Source organism: Arvicanthis niloticus, chromosome 2 (assembly GCF_011762505.2).
Source record: "Arvicanthis niloticus isolate mArvNil1 chromosome 2, mArvNil1.pat.X, whole genome shotgun sequence".
NCBI lineage: Eukaryota > Metazoa > Chordata > Mammalia > Rodentia > Muridae > Arvicanthis > Arvicanthis niloticus.
Genome location: NC_047659.1, coordinates 146276286 through 146295463, shown reverse-complemented (window position 1 = coordinate 146295463; position 19178 = coordinate 146276286). Strand labels below are relative to the sequence as shown.

Here is a 19178-nt window from a genome sequence, read left to right as displayed (position 1 = left end):
AGCTAGGATTGCTACCATGCCCAGCCAAATAATCCTATTTGAAACTGATCTAATTGATCTCCATAAGGACCAGGTGCACTGGCACATGCCTTTAACCCTAGCTTTCCCCAGGCAGAGACAGTGGAGTTCTGTGAGTTCAGGTCTGCCTGGTCTACAAAGGGAGTTGCTGGTCAGCCAAGATTACATCATGAGACCCTATCTCAAAAGAGGAAGGGGGGGGGGGGGGAGGAGGAGGAAGAAGAAAAAGAAAACAAGAAGAGGAGGAGGAAAAAAAGAAAAAAAGAAAAAATTGATCTTATGTCTAAGTAACGAAAAAGTGAATTAAAACAAATTCATTCTTTGAGTGGCAGGAATCAAAAGATGCATGCATACCTAATATAAAGATGAAAGACGGCTCAGTATCAACATGGTGGGAAAACTGATAGTGCCTCCTGGAGGCTGTCCTCTGACTCTGTACATTCCTCCCCACCCCACACACACAGTAAAGAAATAAGAATAGATAAACAAAACACAAAATAAACAAATGGGGGAAAAAAAACAGTTCAAGGCCTAGGAATGGAGAGATTCCTCAGTGGTTAGCACAAAAGCAAGCAGACTGGAATTCAGAAACCCAGAACCCACATACACAAATGTGTCAAGGCAGTTTTCCTGTAACTACAGCTTTGAAGGTGGAAGGAACCTGGGAGCAAGCTGACTAGCAAGTTCTGAGTTTGATGAGGATCCTATCTCAAAGAATAAGGTGGAAGAAGAACTGAGAAAGACCCTGACTGAATCAGTCTCTAGACTACACAATCATGCACACACACAGGCACACGCAAACATGTATCTCCACACATGAAAATACACATATACATATTACACACGCACACATGCACACACACATACATGTATCTCCACACATGAAAATACACATACACATACCACACACACACATGTATCTCCACACATAAAAATATAAATACACATACTATACACACACACACGTGCATACATGTATCTCCACACACGAAAATATACATACATACACATATTACACACACATGCCTCCACACATGGCAATACACACACACACACACACACACACATACTTACTTAAAAACAGAAAAATAAGATCCAGCTCCCCAAAATTAAAATAGAGTTCCAGGCCAGCCTGAGCAAATTTCTTGAAATTTTTGTCTCATGATAAAAAGCTCAGCAGGTAAGCATGCTCGATACCAAGCTTAAGCTGAACTTAATTCCTAGAACCCAAACAACAGTAGAGAGGAATGATCCCCACAAGTTCTCATCTGAGATATCTATGCATGCCATGGCACTCACCACACACAAAATGTAGGGAGAAGTAAAAAAGAGAGAGAGGTGGAGAATGCATCTCAGTAGCAGAGTGCTTACCCAGCATGTGCAAAGCCCTAGGTTTGAACTTCAGTAAGTAGTGTAAAAAGAAAAATTGTAATAACAACCAATGACTAATGCATCAATAAGTAATCATTATTTTAAGAGTTATATTTTAAAAGAATCCTTTATAGATGTTCAGGAAATGATAAAATATTAATTTAGGATGACATGTGGGCAGTTAGAGTAGCTTCGCCAGGCGGTCACATGACGACGGGGCTCTGCACACCTCAGGAGGGTCTGCTGTGAGTCATGAGGAGCTGGATAACAAACACGTGGAATAATGTGTCAAAATATTTGCCTCTCGTCTACCTCAGGCCAACTGTTCTTTTTCTTTGTGGTGCTAAGGATGGAACCCAGAGCCTCACACACACTCAGGCAAACATTCCACTGTGCGTTACATTCCCATCCTGGACACCAGTTTTCTGAGCCAGAGAATTAAGACAACTATATAACTTAGGTCTATCATGTAACCAAAAAAAACTATTTTTCTCAAAATTACTTTTAGTAATTTAGTAACTAACTTAGCATTTTAGAACTCCTGTATAATAATTTCTCCTGTTGGAAAAAACACTTTTGTTTTGTTCAGACAGGGTCTCTGTACGTAGACCAGGCTGGCCTTAGACTCAGAGAGATCCAACAGCCTCTGGCTCTGGAGTGCTGAGATTAAGTGCACCACCATGCCCAGCCCAAGAACAGGATTTTAAAACAGTGAAGCAAAAACTCAACCTATAACCAGGCATGCATGACTTTAATCCCAGCAGTTCTGAGGCAGAGGCAAGAGGGTCTCTGTGAGTTTGAGGCCAGCCAGAGCTACATGGTGAACTCTTGTCTAAAAGGAAAACAACAAACACTAAACTCAGACTGGACACTATTCTTTCCTACAGATAGAACCATAGCCAAATGGCTGCCAATGCACTATGTCTGCCCCTCCCAGACAGATCTCTACAAGCTAAGTGAGGCAGAGGCCCACCTTGGTGAACAAACTTATCAATGCCACCCTGAAGGCATGGATTCCCAGTGACACTACGTCTGCTCCCACTATACAGACACACTTGCCTGTGCTCTGTCTCTCCTTTGCCCTTGCACAGCCTCCTTCCACAGTGGTGATGCCACAGGAACAACCTCACCAGATACTGACTGGTACCATTTGTTGCATCATCCAGCATCCATATTGAGAGCCAGCCTGTGTCTGCTCACTATAAACTGACTACTCTGCAGTATCGATGCAATAGCACAAAATAGACAAAGCCAAGAGGCCACGTCAAAAGCTCCCATGACAAAGATAAGCCAACTTGGATACTGAAATGTACATAACAAACCTACCAGAGACATGGACGGCCCAAGTTCCTAACACGCAAAGAGGTGACTGGTAACCAGTAGCCATCGAGTTATCTTGGCACAAGGGAAGGGCTAAGGGATGTGGCTCAGCTGACAGCGCGCTTATCAAGCACAGAAGGAAGCCTGGGCTCCATCCCCTGTACCATGTAAACCCCGTAATCTCAACACTCTAGAGATGGAGGTCATCCCCAGCTACATGGTGAGGCTAGCCCAGGATGTATGACACTCTGTCTCAAAACAAACCAAAAGGCTAAAACTGTTTCCCAGCTCTCAACTAAGATCAAATGTGACCATCAAAGCAGTGGCTATGCATTCTGGGAAAACTACATGGCCAACTAATGCCATCCTGCTGAGACAATCAGACCAAAATGCATCCTAGCATCTGGTTTAATCTACAAACTTAAGAAAATACTCAGAAAAGGATTGTCCTAGACACTGTGGGAGCCCAAACAGCAACGCCCAGACTCTGGAACCTTCAAAGCCAGAGGAAGCCTCTCCAGTAAACAAGTCACAAAGGAAAGACAGTGACAGAGTGGCAGAGGGCAGGCATTATCCCAACAGCAGTATTTCTGTGGTGGGATGTGACATACATGATGAGCTACATAAAGCCATATTCTCATCTTAACCTTCCACTTAAAATGTGTACATTTTATTACATATAAATCACCCCCTTCAAAAGCTACCTTGAAGCCTGTTGTGGTGGCATATACCTACAATCCTATCATTTACGAGGTGCAAGCAGGAAGATTAGGAAGTCAAGGTTATCCTGACTGCAAAGCAAGCTGGAAGACAGCCTAGGTACAGAAGACTTGTCTCTAAAAATAATAAATCCACAAACAAGTTTTTTTTTAAAAAAAAAAAAAAAAAAAAAGGTATCTTGCAAGGCTACGGATGTAGTTTGACTGGTAGAACATCCCTTAGCATTTGTAAAACCTCAGATCAGTTCCTAGTGCCTGGAGAAAAAGCTACCTTTAAAAAGATACAAATGACTCCCGGGTGGTAGTTGTACACACCTTTAATCCCACTGGGGAGGCAGGGGGGGCAGGGGCAGGGGCAGGGGCAGGGGCAGGGGCAGGGGCAGGGGCAGGGGCAGGGGCAGGGGCAGGGGCAGGGGCAGGGGCAGGGGCAGGGGCAGGGGCAGGGGCAGGGGCAGGGGCAGGGGCAGGGGCAGGGGCAGGGGCAGGGGCAGGGGCAGGGGCAGGGGCAGGGGCAGGGGCAGGGGCAGGGGCAGGGGCAGGGGCAGGGGCAGGGGCAGGGGCAGGGGCAGGGGCAGGGGCAGGGGCAGGGGCAGGGGCAGGGGCAGGGGCAGGGGCAGGGGCAGGGGCAGGGGCAGGGGCAGGGGCAGGGGCAGGGGCAGGGGCAGGGGCAGGGGCAGGGGCAGGGGCAGGGGCAGGGGCAGGGGCAGGGGCAGGGGCAGGGGCAGGGGCAGGGGCAGGGGCAGGGGCAGGGGCAGGGGCAGGGGCAGGGGCAGGGGCAGGGGCAGGGGCAGGGGCAGGGGCAGGGGCAGGGGCAGGGGCAGGGGCAGGGGCAGGGGCAGGGGCAGGGGCAGGGGCAGGGGCAGGGGCAGGGGCAGGGGCAGGGGCAGGGGCAGGGGCAGGGGCAGGGGCAGGGGCAGGGGCAGGGGCAGGGGCAGGGGCAGGGGCAGGGGCAGGGGCAGGGGCAGGGGCAGGGGCAGGGGATCTTGAGTTTGAGGACAGCCTGGTATACAGAGCAAATTCCAACAGCCAGAGTTACACACACACACAAAAAAGACCCTGTCTTGAAAAATCAAAAAATAAACAAAAAACCAAAAAATCCAAAAGCATCCCCACATACCTTAACTCCTCCAGCCTCGGGAGGCAGAGGCAGGCAGATCTCTATGAGCTAAAGGCCAGCCTAGTCTACATAGTGAGTTCCAGGACATCCAAGACTAGAGAGACCCTGTCTCAAAGACAAAAGAGCATTAATGGGGACTGGAGAGATGGCTCTTCAGTTAACAGCACTTACTGCCCTTGCAGACCACCAGGGTTCAGTTCTTGGGACTAGAATGGTGGCTCATAACTGCCTGTAACCCCAGTTCCAGGGGACCCAACGATACCTCTTCTGACCTCTGCAGGCTCCTGCATGGATGTGGTGCATACATACACAACAGACATTCAGACACATACACTTATAAAAAGACACTAATACTCCTGAAGCCAAATTCAAACAAGGTTATTATACTCAGAGATGCCAGTGAGATAAATGGGTGTCGGCAGAGTGAGGATCTAGTTGTGAATAAGCTGTCATGACAGTGTTTTCCAAGGGGGTCTCATGTTCTAGAGCCATACACAGACATGCATGTGAGTTAGATAGCAGCCTGCTGAGTCTCTTCAGAAGAATCGGGGAGAACCCATGGCAGGACCAGCTTGGATGGTGAGTGCTGGGCTGTACACAGGTAAACAAGAAACTCTTGTACTACTTTCCTGCTATGTTTGTAAAAGATCCATGAAAACATGCTACAAGCTGGTCTGTTCTTTTTACATGCTTTCTTATCTACAGCAAAACCCCTAATGTTAAAAGTAAATTATAGAAAATCATTGTAACAAGGGCATAAAATGTGAGGCTAGATGCAGGCTTGCCAGCTGCTGGGACAATAGGGTTACCATGGCCTAATGTTGATGTCATATGCCCCCTAGTATCCAACTGTGACCAAGAACCCATGTTGGAGCCAGACAGTGGTAGTGCACACCTTTGATCCCAGCACTCAGGAGGTAGAGGGAAGTGGATTCCTACGAGTTCAAGGCCAGCCTAATGTACAGAGCAAGTTCCAGGACAGCCAGCCCTATACAGAGAAAAAAGAAAAACAAACAAACAACTTATCTTGATAGGCCTTTCCTACAAGGCTCCGCAAGGCCAAGAACCCAGTCTTCTCACTCATCCTCAGGATGTCTCACAACTGTAAGTGAAATCATTAGCCTCTAACTCCCAGTGTGGCTCCAGGTTGCCATGGAGGACACAGAAGTTGCTTAAGGGACAGCGAAGACTGCTATGCTGTCAGGCCAAACCTGGTGCCACTGTACTGGCTTTCAGCAGACCTAAGCCACCAGAAGGTGGGCCTCAGACAGAGATGGGGCACGTCCTACTGGCATGGCCAACTACACCAGTGTTCCCAGGGAACTCTCCTGATGGACTGCCACAACTGACGAGAAGATCTGCAGGGAAAATGGGGCTGGGCACCATTAAGGCCACATAGGAACCCAGTACTTCACAGATGGCCCACAAGGTGGAACAGCACCCATCAGTCCTCAGACCTTCTGTAAGTCTGTCCTGTCATCTCTAGGGCCTGGCTCAGAACATGGCTCCCAAGGCCATGCAACCTACAGACTCTGTTTTTTTCTGTTTAGCAGAAAACCCTAAGAGAATGCAAAGTTGTATGTGGCAAATAAGCCTCTTCTGTTAAAGGAAACTATGTCTGGCTTTCTGAACAGAACATCCCATTGTAGAGAGTTAGAGTGTTGCAGATCCAGAGCCAAACTATCCTGGGTTATCTTTTCTCGCCTTAAAAGCTACTCGTTGCCCATGCTTTGTTGTTCAACCTAACAGCCCTCTGACTAGCAGGTAAAACCACTGGAATGTATTCCTAACAGACTGCAGGCTCCCGCCAACCAAAAGCCCAGAGCATCATCAGACAGCAACACCGTATCTACAACCTACAGCAGAACCTTCTAAGCTTTGTTGTGTTGCCTGCCTCAACTTCCCACCAATGTACTCCTAAAAGACCTGTCTGTCTTCTGTTCTACAACCATACAAGGTTCACCACACTGCTTCCATATTGGGACATTTTACTTGGGACAACATGAATCCTCAGGGCTGTGGGTTATTTTATTTTCCATTCATTTATTCACACGTATATATATATATGTACATGTACATGTATATATGTAGGGGTGAACGTATACGTGTGCCACAGGCACACACAGAGTCAAAGGATGACTTGCAGAGCTGTTTCTTGCTTCTAGCATGTAGGATGGAACTCAGTTCAACAAGCATGGCAAAAAGTGCTTTTACCCACTGATCAACTCACTGGCCTAAGAGCTATGCTGTGTGTGTCAGCACAGCCCTCTGCCAAAGCTGAAACCACACACAAAGCAGATAGAAAAACAGACCTTACCTCCTGGGCAATGGACCTATAGGTTCTCCTGCTCTCAGCATCAACCCATAGGGACTGCTTCAGGAAGGGCTCTGGGGTTCTTGTTTCTTTAATCAGTGCTGTCTATTTCCCTTTTTGAATTCTAGAGAAAACCCAGGAAATTAGTTCTGGCAGGGCATCATTTTGGTCTTCCACCTTCTCTACAAATAACTCAAGGCTGGGGCAGGGCTGTCTCCTTCCATCTGGCCCCCAAGCATACCATCAACATAAGCCCGCTCCAATCTGGGACACTCAACAATTATTCTGCTACCCAATAAATGCCCATCTACTTCAAAAAGGGACCTCCCAGGCTCTTCGGAAAGTCCCTCTCTCCCTCTCTGTGATGTCTTCCATCTTATGAGAACCTGACCCAATCAGGCCCACAGTGACCCACTACTTCCATGAATTCTCTCACTTTACTTTTATAATGTATCTCTAGGTTATTTATAAAAATAGATCTAGAGCCAGGTACGCTGGTACATACCTATGATCCCAGAACACAAGGGGCTGAGGCAAGAGGAGCTGGAGTTCCAGGACAGTCTGGCCTACATGATGATGCCTTGTCTTAACCAAATAGGAAAGGAGAAGGAGGAAAGAGATCTCAAAGTTTGGACAATGAGTTATTAAATGAACAACCAGGAAAATGTCACTATCAGCTTGCTGAAAAACCTAATAATCATGGCAACCTCTGCTGTTAAAACCAGGAGGGGCAAGCTAGATAGGCTCTCTACAAGGGACAGCATGCATGAGGAATACAAACACTCTAGAGCCACATTTTTTCATATATGTAATCTCAGCACCTGGAGGCAGGACGATCAGGAGTTCAAGGCCAGTCTGGGCATTTAAGACCATACATACATACATACATACATACATACATACATACAGCATTTGTAGCCAGGCAGTGATGACACATATCTTTAATCCCAGCACTTGGGAAGCAAAAGCAAGTGGATCTCTGTGAGTCTGAGGCCAGCTTGGTCTACAGAGTGAGTTCCAGGACAGTCACAGCTACACAGAGAAAATCCTCCAGTTACTTTCTTCAGGAAAATGTTAGTTTCCAATGCTCAAAACCCCTGCTTGACCAGACCGGAAGCTCATAGATGTTCCTGGAAAACTTGCTCTGTCTCAAGAGATCACAGAGCAGGAATCCTCAAACACTGAAGTCTCATCAATGGCTAAGCTAAGGCCAAATGTACAATTCCACCCTCACTCAAGGATAGGTAGGGTCATAGGAGTCTAGAGAAATGTCAGAAATACACCAGACATGGCAGCTATTGGTATCATGACAGCATCTTTCATCCCAAGGCCACCAAAGTCAAAGCCTTTTCTGTCAAGCTTGACAGTTAAACTCATGCAAAGGGTAAGGCAAAACAGAACTGATTAGACTCAGCCAAGGGCACCTCCATATTCTCATAGAGCCCATCTTTCCTCAACATGCAGACCTAGCAGGAACTACGTGGTGTGTATCCTGGGTAGGCCTGTCAGACCTCAGGCACATACAAGACATGACATGAAAGAAGAGTCACACAGAAATGCTGGGAAGAAAACGTACTCTGCAATGATTAAAACAGCTCTGGAGGAATTAAAAACAACTCTCCTAGACTGAGATGGAGGATGAGAAAGCTAAGCCACAAAGACAAAGTTGGTTCCACAATCTGAGCACATGGCCACACCTGCAGCCCTCTGCACAGCCCAGAGGCAGCTGGAGCCCAGGCTCCTATTCTCCACCGCTTCCCCAAAATCTAGAGCCACCAATCCCAAGCTAGTGAGGGTCCTCATCCCTCTCCCAGACAGCCAGGCTACTTTGAGTAGACAATGCTTCTTGACTGCATTGCCTTCTTGGTCACTTCTTCAGTGCCTATCATTATCTGTCACTTGGGTGTCTCTTGCAATACCCAGGAAGCAATTGTGCCACAGGAAATGTAGTGTGAGAGAGGAAGGAGTGCTCGACATGACTCCATGCACCACCTACTCTAAAAGGCCTGGTGAGGCAGCATGGCCCATGGGACTCACGGGCTAGATCATTACCCACTGACCCTAGAATTCTTGACGTCTCCCAAAAGGTAGAAGGAAATGAAGCAGGAGACTGCAGCCCTAGAATCCAGGCCTGTGCTGGGCGGCAGTAGCACAGCTCAGCTCGAACACCACAGCCAATTCCGAAAGATGAGGCCATCCACCAGGAAGAGACAAGAACGAGAGACCAACCGCTCTCATTCCAAACTCCCTTGCAGCTCTCAGTTCACAGTCACTGGACAATGAATTTTCTTTGCTAGCACTCATGAGAGGCCTGAAGAGCCCTGTCATGGTAGACATGCAGTGGTTATTTTTACACATTTTGTATAAATTTAGAATCACAAAACAATCCCTACTCTCTCACAACAGTTTTTTTAGGAAACAAGCAAAAGCGGCTGGCTCTTCAGGATGAGAGCACACGGGTCATGCAAGCTGTGCTTTAAGCACAGGCTGTTGTGGGGAAGGAACCAGAAGTGACCTTTACTAAACACTGGCTCCCAATCCTTTAGCCAAATACAGTTAACTCCAGCTGTCCAAGAGGTGCCATTATAGGTGAGACAAATGGCCTTTACTTAGCTGTCCCAGAGCCTCAGCTGTCTTTAGGTTCCCAAGAGTTGTGGCTTCTGCCAGGAGCTACACAATCCATACGGACGAGTAAAAGCTAGCCATGCTCAGAGCCGTGTGAGTGAACGGCAGACTTCAGCCTCCAGTCAGCAACAGCAAAGACGAGTCTGGTTAGTGTCTACCTGCTGAGCAAGTGCTATGGCCACAGAGGACCAAGTTTATTAGGAATTCATACAGGAGACGGGAAGTGTCTCAGCCAGAGAAAGACAAGGAAAGCAACAGCATCAATCCTGCTGTTTCCAGTCTCTACACCAGCAGGGTGGCCCTCAATGGCAGGACAAGCAGGTGCTCAGCAGGGTCCCTTAACAGCAGCCACTTTGTGTGTGTGTGGGGGGGGGAGGAGGCTGTCACCTCTAAGGGGAGCCTGGAGTCCACTATTCATGACAGGTTCCTTTCTTCACTAGATCACATTTAGCAAGCAAGCACCAAAAACACCACACACTTCAAGGACATTATCTTATAATCCAGCACAATGTATTTCAAGTACACACAAGATGAGCCCAGTGCTTTTGTACAAAAATGTTTGTTTTAGTCATCATTATGCTGCAACAGAAGAGAACTGTTCAAAAGCTGCTCAAAAGAGTGGGTGGGGAAGCTGTGGATGGGTCTCCCCACAGCTTATGTCTGCCACTGAGACAACAGCAGATCAGACAAGTGCTTAATCCTCTTCTGCTACATGTGGTTTCTTTTCCCCCAACACCACCACCTTGCTGATCATCTGCTGATCAAAACCACAACTTTGGCAAGAGCCAAGAAAGGGGAGCTGCTGCAGAACAGGGTGGATGACCCTTGGTAACCCATGAGTGAGATGTCCTCAGGGCACCGGCCGGGTCCCAGCCCTGCTGATACTCTATTTAGCCAGCTTCCTCTCCCACTTTAGGCTCTTCCTCATCAACCAGCTCAACCTCACTCTGCAGTCCCTTAGCTGAACTGGTTTTACTGTGCTGAAAAACTTGTTGTGATAAAACCAAACCTACCCAGATCATTCCTACAATCCTGTCTGAGCACTAGGGCCAAGGGTGAACAGCTGTTAAGACCAAGGTCAGAGAATCCATAAACCCTGATTCCTCCAGACAAAAGACAAGAGAGAAATGAAAAGAGAAAAGCTGCTAAATTCAATCAGTGTCTATTTTGTCGGAAGAAAGGTGACTCAGCTATTGATTAAGTGATAAAGATCCATGATCCAAAAATGGGCTCTGAATATCAGATGGTCTGGGACTGGAGCAGAAGTTATGCTCACACCTTCTCCACATTTGCTGATGGTGAGCCAGGACCGCTTCCCTCTGCCCTTCTAACCCCACCTGCCTAACCCCTCCTGGCTGCATGAAACTGTTATGTCTAGAGGCTGTCTCTGCCCCACACCACTGGGAGAAGCCAGCACTGGGACTGAGCGCTCATGGCAGTGAGATACACCCCAGTTCTGGCCCAAGTCCTTTAACAGTTTCTGGGGTGGCCTCAATTATGACACTAATGGTGGGCTTTTTTCCCCTCTCCGGGGTGTCCCAGACACACACCTTATGCTGACTTTGAAGCCTTGTCATTTTTCTGTCAAGAGCAGGTACCGGTTGCAGCCGGCAATCTCTACAACTAGCCTTTAGCCAGACTATACTCATTAGCCAGGTGGTCCACTGCGACCTCCCTCCATACATCTGCCTTCACAGATTCCAGAGCAGACTCAGCACACGCTTCCAACACACATCTTGTTCTCCATGCAGAACAGCTCCTACACCAAAACCCCCAGCATCCACCAATGCAGACACTCATCAGGTATTTTTCTAAACCAGTAGTTCAGCCCTTCTGAAAAACTGTTGCACACAGACACTAGCCAAGAGCCCTTGGTGCCCTACCTACCTGATATACCTTAGCACATGTCTAAAACGTGCCAGTACCTGGGCCAGGGTCAGGCACTGTCAGCCCAACAGGTAAACATCCCACTGGCATCCATTCTTTCTTTTTCTTTTTCTTTTTTTGGTTTTTTTTTTTTTGTTTGTTTTTTTTTTTTTTGAGACAGGGTTTCTCTGTGTAGTCCTGGCTGTCCTGGAACTCACTCTGTAGACCAGGCTGGCTTCGAACTCAGAAATCCACCTGCCTCTGCCTCCCAAGTGCTGGGATTAAAGGTGTGCGCCACCACCGCCCGGCCTCTTTCTTTTTTTTTTTTTTTAATATTATTTATTTTATTTATATGAATACACTGTAGCTGTCATCAGACACACCAAAGACTGCATCAGATCCCATTACAGATGGTTGTGAGCCACCATGTGGTTGCTGGGAATTGAACTCAGGACCTCTGGAAGAACAGTCAGTGCTCTTAACCACTGAGCTACCTCTCCAGTCCGCATCCATTCTTCCTTAGCACAGACCAACAGCTCAGAAAGTTTCTCAAAATTAACCACATATTCTAAAGGAAGGCAGAGAAAGGCAGGAGAATGCAAGCAAAGAAAGAGACATATAGCAGCAGCCAGCAACAGTGCACACAGCCACCTCCTGGAAGCAAGCCCTTCCAGGCTCAGTACTACCACTGCACTGAGACTGAAAGTTTTGTCACCAAAAGCACCAAGTGAAGGACATCATCATGTTTGGAGTCTGCCAAGTGACCCCCACTTTGTTTTCTGAATTTGGAAAGGGCAGGAAGTGTCAACAAAGTTCATGGACACGTCACAGTGAGCACATGGTTATGTTTATAAAGGGCTGCAGGTTCAGATTAAACCAGTAGACTTATGAGGCGATAACACCAGCAATGGAAATGAATTAACAAAACATTTTGAAAAGGCAAAACTTAGAAATCAGATACAAATTCAAGACTGAACTTAGACACTAGAAGTATTATCAAACTCAAGCCTGAACTATTAACTCTTATGATTGAAGTATTTTTACAATTGTATTTATGTATATTGGTCTTTTGTCTGTACACCATGTGTGAGTTACAGTAGGCAGTTACAAGCATCCACATGAGTGCTGGGAGTTGAGCCTGAGTCCTCTGGAAGAGCAGTCAGCACTCAACTGCTAAGCCATCTCTCCAGCCCTAAAGTTTTGTTTGTTTGTTTGCTTTTTAAAAGATTTATTAAGTACAGAGTTTCTGCCTGAAGGCCAGAAGAGGGCGCCAGATTTCAATATAGATGGTTATGAGAAGCCATGTAGTTGCTGGGACTTGAACTCAGGACCTGGAAGAGCAGTCAGTGCTCTTAACCTCTGAGCCATCTCTCCAGTTCTCTGAAGTATTTTTTAAAATTAGGTTATTTATTATTATGGGGGGAACACACAAACAACAAGGCACATATAAAGCCCCAAGGACAGCTCTGTGGAGTCAATTCTGTTGGTCCGCCGTCACATGGGTTCTGAGATTGAACTCAGGCCCTTTATCTGGCAGATGCTTTTACCCTCTAAGCTACTGCACTGGTCCCATGATTGACGTACTTAACAGTTGTGTTCAAACACTGACTGAGTTTGGGACTAAGCCCTGCCCTGGCCAATCAGTGCTAAATAGTACATCAGATGTCCACATCCAAATGGAATCAGGTGATGACCAGGAGACTCTGACTTACACTCACAGTACCACCACAGAGGCCCACAGCAAGTCAGAGTAACCATGCCCTGAGGTGTCCAGGATGTCTTTATAAGGACAGGACACCCACTTGATGGCCTTCACTCCACAGCAATGCATTCCAGAGCACAGATCTGCCTGGCAAAAGCTCTCTGACCTCTCCAACTACAGTATGTCATATGTGGTATCATTCCTAGGTGCCTGTCACCCTGCAGGTGGAAGAGCCAAGGGTGCTCTACACCCCACCACACACACACAGCTATATTTACCTACATTCCTCTCAGTAACACATTTTTCAAGCAAAGGCACAGAAGGCAAGAGGAAATAGTGACTGCTCCAGTCAAACAGCCCAGAGACCAGCCAGGACCCAGGAACCCACCACAACCTTCCATTAACCCCACACCGCCCTGTCAACCACCGTTAGGGCTGTCACACAACTTCTACCAAAAGGTACACCGTGTACCTGGCTACAGCATAATAAAGCTGTCTGTCCATCAGAGAAATAATCTCCAAGATGCAGTTAATGCCATTTTAGGCAGCACAGGAGAATAAAATGCACCAAAAATGTTCTAATCAAAAAAAAGGAATGACAGAGCCTAAAGAGATGGAGGTGGTTAAGGGTTCTTGCTGCTCTTACAGAGGACCAGAGTTCTATTTCTAGAAACCATTAGCAGCTCCAGGGGGATTTAATGCCTCTTCTGTCTTCCACTGGTACTAAAATGGGCACACATATAAGACAGACAGACAGACAGACAGAGAGTCTGAGACACACACACACACATTAAATCCTTAAAAAAGGTGGGTGGGGTTGTATTATAGAATCTCCAGAAGTGTTGGGTAGGAGGCTTTGTTTGTTTATTTGTTTATTTGAGACAAGCTTTCTCTGTGTAGCCCTGACTGTCCTGGAACTTGCTCTGTAGACCAGGCTGGCCTCTAACTCACAAAGATCCACTTGGCTCTGCCTCCCAAGTGCTGGAATTAAAAAGGTATTTACCACCATGCCTGGCAATATTAACATGTTTAAAAAAGAATGAAGCTGGGCGTTGATGTGTACCTATAACCCTAGCATTCTGAGAGGCAGGCAAATATCTGAATTCAAGGCCAGCCTGATCTACATAGTAAGTTCTAGGCCCGCTAGGGCTACATAGTAAGACCATCTCTCAAAAAATAACAAAAAGTTTTTATTAGCATACATTAACCATACTTAATAGTGGGTTTCACTGACATTTTCTTATATGTTACATAATGTATTTTGATCAGACTCATCCCCCTTGTTACCCTTTCTTTCCTACCTTCCCAAGTTTGCCATTCTCTTTATTATAGATTCTTTTTTTTTTTTTGAAGATTTATTCATTTTATGTATGTGAGTACACTGTTGCTCTCTTCAAACACAGAAGAGGGCATCGAATCCAATTACAGATGGTTGTGAGGCACCATATGGTAACTGGGAATTGAACTCAGGACCTCTGGAAGAGCAGTCAGTGCTCTTAACTGCTGTCTCTCCAGCCCCTTATTATAGATTCTTATTAAACTTATATTTGAAATTTTTATTTTAGCTGAGTAGTGGTGGCACAGGCCTTAATGCCAGCACTTGGGAGGCAAAGGCAGGCAATCTCTGAGAGTTTAAGGCTAGCCTGGTCTACAGAGCTAGTTCCAGAATAGCCATGTCTACACAAAGAAACTCTGTCTCAAAAAGAAACCAGAAATTAAAAATTTTAATTTTGTGTGTGTATGTGTGTATACATGTGGGTGTGTACAAGTCATACTGTATATGTGGAAGTCAGTGGGTAACTTGGGAGATAGTTTAGAATTTCTACCTTATAGGTGCCCAGGATCCACCTTAAATCATCAGGCTTGGCAGAAAATGCCTCTCCCCAGTGAGCTATGTATCTTGCCTGTGAGTTTCCATCCTTTTTGTGAAAGGACAATTTGTTGTTTGAGTGCTGGGATCAAAGGGCATATGCCACCATGCAGTGCTAAATTCTTAACACACATGCTTAAACAGAGCTCCATACTGATTTTCAATATGTAGATATACATACACATATATGCATACATATGTATATATATGTATATGTATGTACATATGTGTGTATACATACATATATGTGTGTGTATGTATGTATGTTTGGGGAGAGGGTATTTTTGAGACAGGGTCTCTCCTGGAACTCACTATGTAGACCAGACAAACCTTAAACTTGTAGAGATACACCTGGTTCTGCCTCTTGAGTGACGGGATTAAAGATATGTTCCGCCACAGCCGGTCTAACTTTCATATACAGTTTTTATAATCCCACCTGAGGTGGGTGGACTGGGGGTGGGTCTAAGTAGCTTGGACTACAGAGTAAGATCCTATGTCAAAGGAGAAAAAACAAACACAACTCGTGGAATTTTCACTTAGTATTTTTTGTTTGTTTTTGTTTGGTTTTCTGTTTTTCAAGACAGTGTTGCTCTATGTAACCCTGGCTGTCCTGGAACTCTATGTAGACCAGGCTGGTCCCAAACTGGCCTCCAGTGTCCACCAAGTGGAAGGCAGAGACAGGCAGATCCTTGAGTTGGAGGTCCGTCTAATCTACAAATCAAGTTTCAGGTCAGCCAGTGTTACACAGTGGGACCCTGTCTCAAAAACAAAACAACAACAAAAAGAATATGAACTTGCCAGGGGCTATGACACATGCTGTAATCCCAGAACATCAAATGGAAGTAAAAGGTTTTAAGCCCGCCCCAGTTACATTAGATCCTCCTCAAAAGTAACAAAACGAATGTAAAGAACATACCAACTGGTATCCAATACTGAACCATCAGCCCTGGAAGCATACACATAGAAGTCACATTACACAAACTGAGCAGCTTGTACTTATGTATTTAAGGATACATAAGACATACACATACATACATATGTAACCATAATCCAAGATATAGAGGCCACAGAAGAGAGCAGATGGAGTACTGGGGGACTTAGAGGGAGGAAGTGATGTAACCATATTACAATATCAACAAATAAAGCTGGGAATATAATCCAGAGACTGCTCCCTTGTCACGACAGGCATAATGTTCATCCCTATCAACAAAAAGAAAAAAGAGAGAGAAAAAGGAAGTCTGGGTCACAGTACCTTTGCGACTTAACTTACTACTATGTGATCTGAAGCAAGCTACTTGTGCTCAGGAACAAGGATAATGTTAGCGACTGCTGTAAGACTCGTGCTTCTAATGATCTAGAGCAAATAATTGCTCAAAATTATCTCCTCAGATAAGAGTTGTTATTAACAGACTGTACCTGGGGCAAACAGGAAGGTAGAGTCTATGGAGGACATGCAGCCACCCATTTCCTCATTGTCACACTTTAGATGGCACCACCAGGGGCACTGGGAGGCGACGGACAATGGGTCCACTCAAATATCCCCGTCCCCTTACTCGCATCAGTGAACAAACACTTTGGAGCACCTGTTGCTTGTCAGAGCCCACTGCAGACAACTGACCCACATGAATCTCTTACTGGTACAGCAGATGCCACAGGCCACAAACAAGAAATTAAGGTGGGAGAGAGGAAAGGTGACAGTTAGCAGGGGCCAGGCTCTCTGCAGAAGCGGCCAGCAGTTCCCCATCCCTGAGGACCCCACTCAGGAGCTGTCCCTTCAACATCTCTGACTTGGCTTCCTCCAAGTGTGCGCGGAGCCCCGCAGAACCACTGATCCAGATGTGCAAAGGCCGACCCCAAAACTCTCAAGACTGAGAAGCCCCACTCGGCCGCCGCGTCTCGGAGGAGCACGGAGGATCCTTCGCCTCCCCGCCGGGCCCACCAGACACACTCAGCGCGGACAGCAGCCCTGGCTGGCTACCTGGCCGGCGCAGACAGTCTGAAGGCGCGCTCCGACTCCGCTGTGGAGACACAGGCCCTCGGACCTGAGGCCACGCGGGCACCAAGTTCCGCGCGCGCGCCGAAGGGATGCGCCGATCGCCCAGCGAAGCCAGAACGCCGGACTCCCTCGCGCGCGACCGCAGACCTCGCTCGAGCCCCACGGGGCCCCGTCCCTCCCGCGGCCGTCTACACTCCCGGCGGCCTAGTGCCGCGACTCTCCATCCCGGACCCGGCCGCGGCCTAGGTGGCACATGGGCCTCCCGGAGACCCGTCCCCGCGCGCCCGCTCCGCCGCAGCCCACTCACCCGAACGCGTTCCTCGCGGCGCCGCCGCCGACCCCACGGCCGCCCCGCCCCCGCCCGCGGCCGGCTACCTTCTGACACCCAAGCGGAAGTGCGGCCCGCACCTCTCCGACCCACAGCCCGCCGCGCCGCTCGCCGCGCCCCGCGCCGTCCGTCAGCCGCCGCCTGGCCAATCAGCGCTCGGCCCGCAGGCCTCGCCGGGGGCGGGGCCACGCCGTTCACATTCTCCCGACAGCTTCTTCCTCGGCCCTATCAGAATCCGGCTCACACGGAGGAGTGGCGGCTAGTCCAGCCAATCACCGCTTGGAGAAGGTGGGTTTATGCAGATACTGTAGCTAGAAGGAAGGGGAGGCAGGAGGAAGGGGAGTGACCTTGGGAGAGGCTAGTTTACAAACAGTGAGTCAGGTGGCTGGGCGTGGACGATCCCAGGCTGGCGCTGGGCTAGACCCACCCTTCGGCTCTCGATCCCCTAGACGCTACAAGGTTGCTGGGGTTTGGACAAATGGCAAATGTGGCCGCCGGCCTTTGCGCGCCTATCGTTACTTAACATACCCTGGGGTCAGTTTACGCCCCCAGTTGCCTCCCTGGCCGGTTCATCCTGTTTAACACCCTTAGGCGCCCTGTGGTCTGCTGTGGCTTCTGGTTAAACCCAGGATCTCTGGGGACACGCCTGCAGCCTGTTTGGCCTCTCTGAACACTCAGTTTTCTCTGTAGCCAGGGCTCCCCGGCCTCCTCATCACATTTGAATGGGGGTCTGGTTTGAGACAGGCGAGGTGGCATGAACCAAGATGGCTACTGACTTGCATAGGACTTTGCAGGGCACAGGAATTGCAAAAGTATGGGACATGTGTGCCGGTCCTAGCCAGGAGGTTCAGCCCAATGTCAAACCAGAGGGAAGAAAGTTAGATGTCTCTTGTCTTTTACAAACCTAACCAGAAGCAAGTGAGGTGATGGCTGCTATAGGGGCTGCTATAGGTGTCTGGTCCTTTGAAAGCAGGAAGCCAAGGAGGAAGCAAGCTCCACCTGGCATCTGTCCTAGGTTTTCCAGTTAGGTGAGTAACTCCTTGGGCTTTTTGCTAAGCCAGTCTGAGGTTTTGGCAAAGGGGTTCTGAATCTCCCGAAACCAAGATCAGTGATGTATGACCCATGAACCTTTAGCATATAATGAAGGATGCTGCCCCAAGGCCACACTTCTTCCTCCAGTAAGGTGGTGCTCACAAACAACCTTCTCCCCACCCCCGTGGCCCACTCTGCAGATCCTCATGCCCTCTGCAAACACGGAGTGAGTGCATGGGCCTCTGTGGCCCAGCAGACCCTGTCTGCCTTTCTGGATCCCACCCCAGGGACAGCCTGCCTTTCTGGTGGCCCCTTCTCAGTGGCACAGGGGAGACGTGCTGGGACTGGAAAAGAGCCCCCTGCACGCTCTGCTCCTAAAGAGAGAGACAGAGGGAGGCGGGCCAGGCTTCCGAAACAAAGGCGTTGCCATGGTTACCTCTGAAGAAAGCAACTCCAGCCCGCTGAGGGCTGATGGAAGGGTGCGGCAGCTGGCCCCCCAGCCAGGACAAGGACGGCTAGCCGGTTGCCACGGAGATAGTCAGGCTGACCAGGTTCAGCAATTTTTCTGGGGGCATGGCCAAGACCAACTCAGAGTCCCTCAAACCCACCACCACCCACATCCTCACCTAAATCTTCACGATCAGCCCCTATGCAAAGGACACGCCTCAGAAGGACACAGCTTACCACTTGCTTTTTTGACTTTGAGCTATAGGGCCCTGACATCTGGGCAGAATAACCACCCAAGCTGGGCTGGTCATCTCTACTCAAGCTGTGGAGTAGGTGGTCTGACCTAGGATGGTCCCTGGGGTTGGGGTGACATTCCAACCACCTGTCTTCCAGCTGAGGATAGCCTTGAGTTCCTCACGTCCTGCTTTTACCTCTCAGTGCTGAGCTATCAGG

At 48.2% G+C, this 19178-nt stretch overlaps 1 protein-coding gene across 1 annotated transcript in view; it reads right to left on the bottom strand.

The window, feature by feature from the left end:
- Positions 1-17381, bottom strand: part of Osbpl2 (oxysterol binding protein like 2) — a 44968-nt gene extending 27587 nt beyond the window's left edge. The window contains exon 1 of the mRNA XM_034494951.2: positions 17226-17381. The gene's annotated coding sequence lies outside the window, so the exon portion shown is untranslated. The remainder of the gene's footprint in view (positions 1-17225) is intronic.
- Between the last annotated feature and the right edge of the window lie 1797 nt (positions 17382-19178).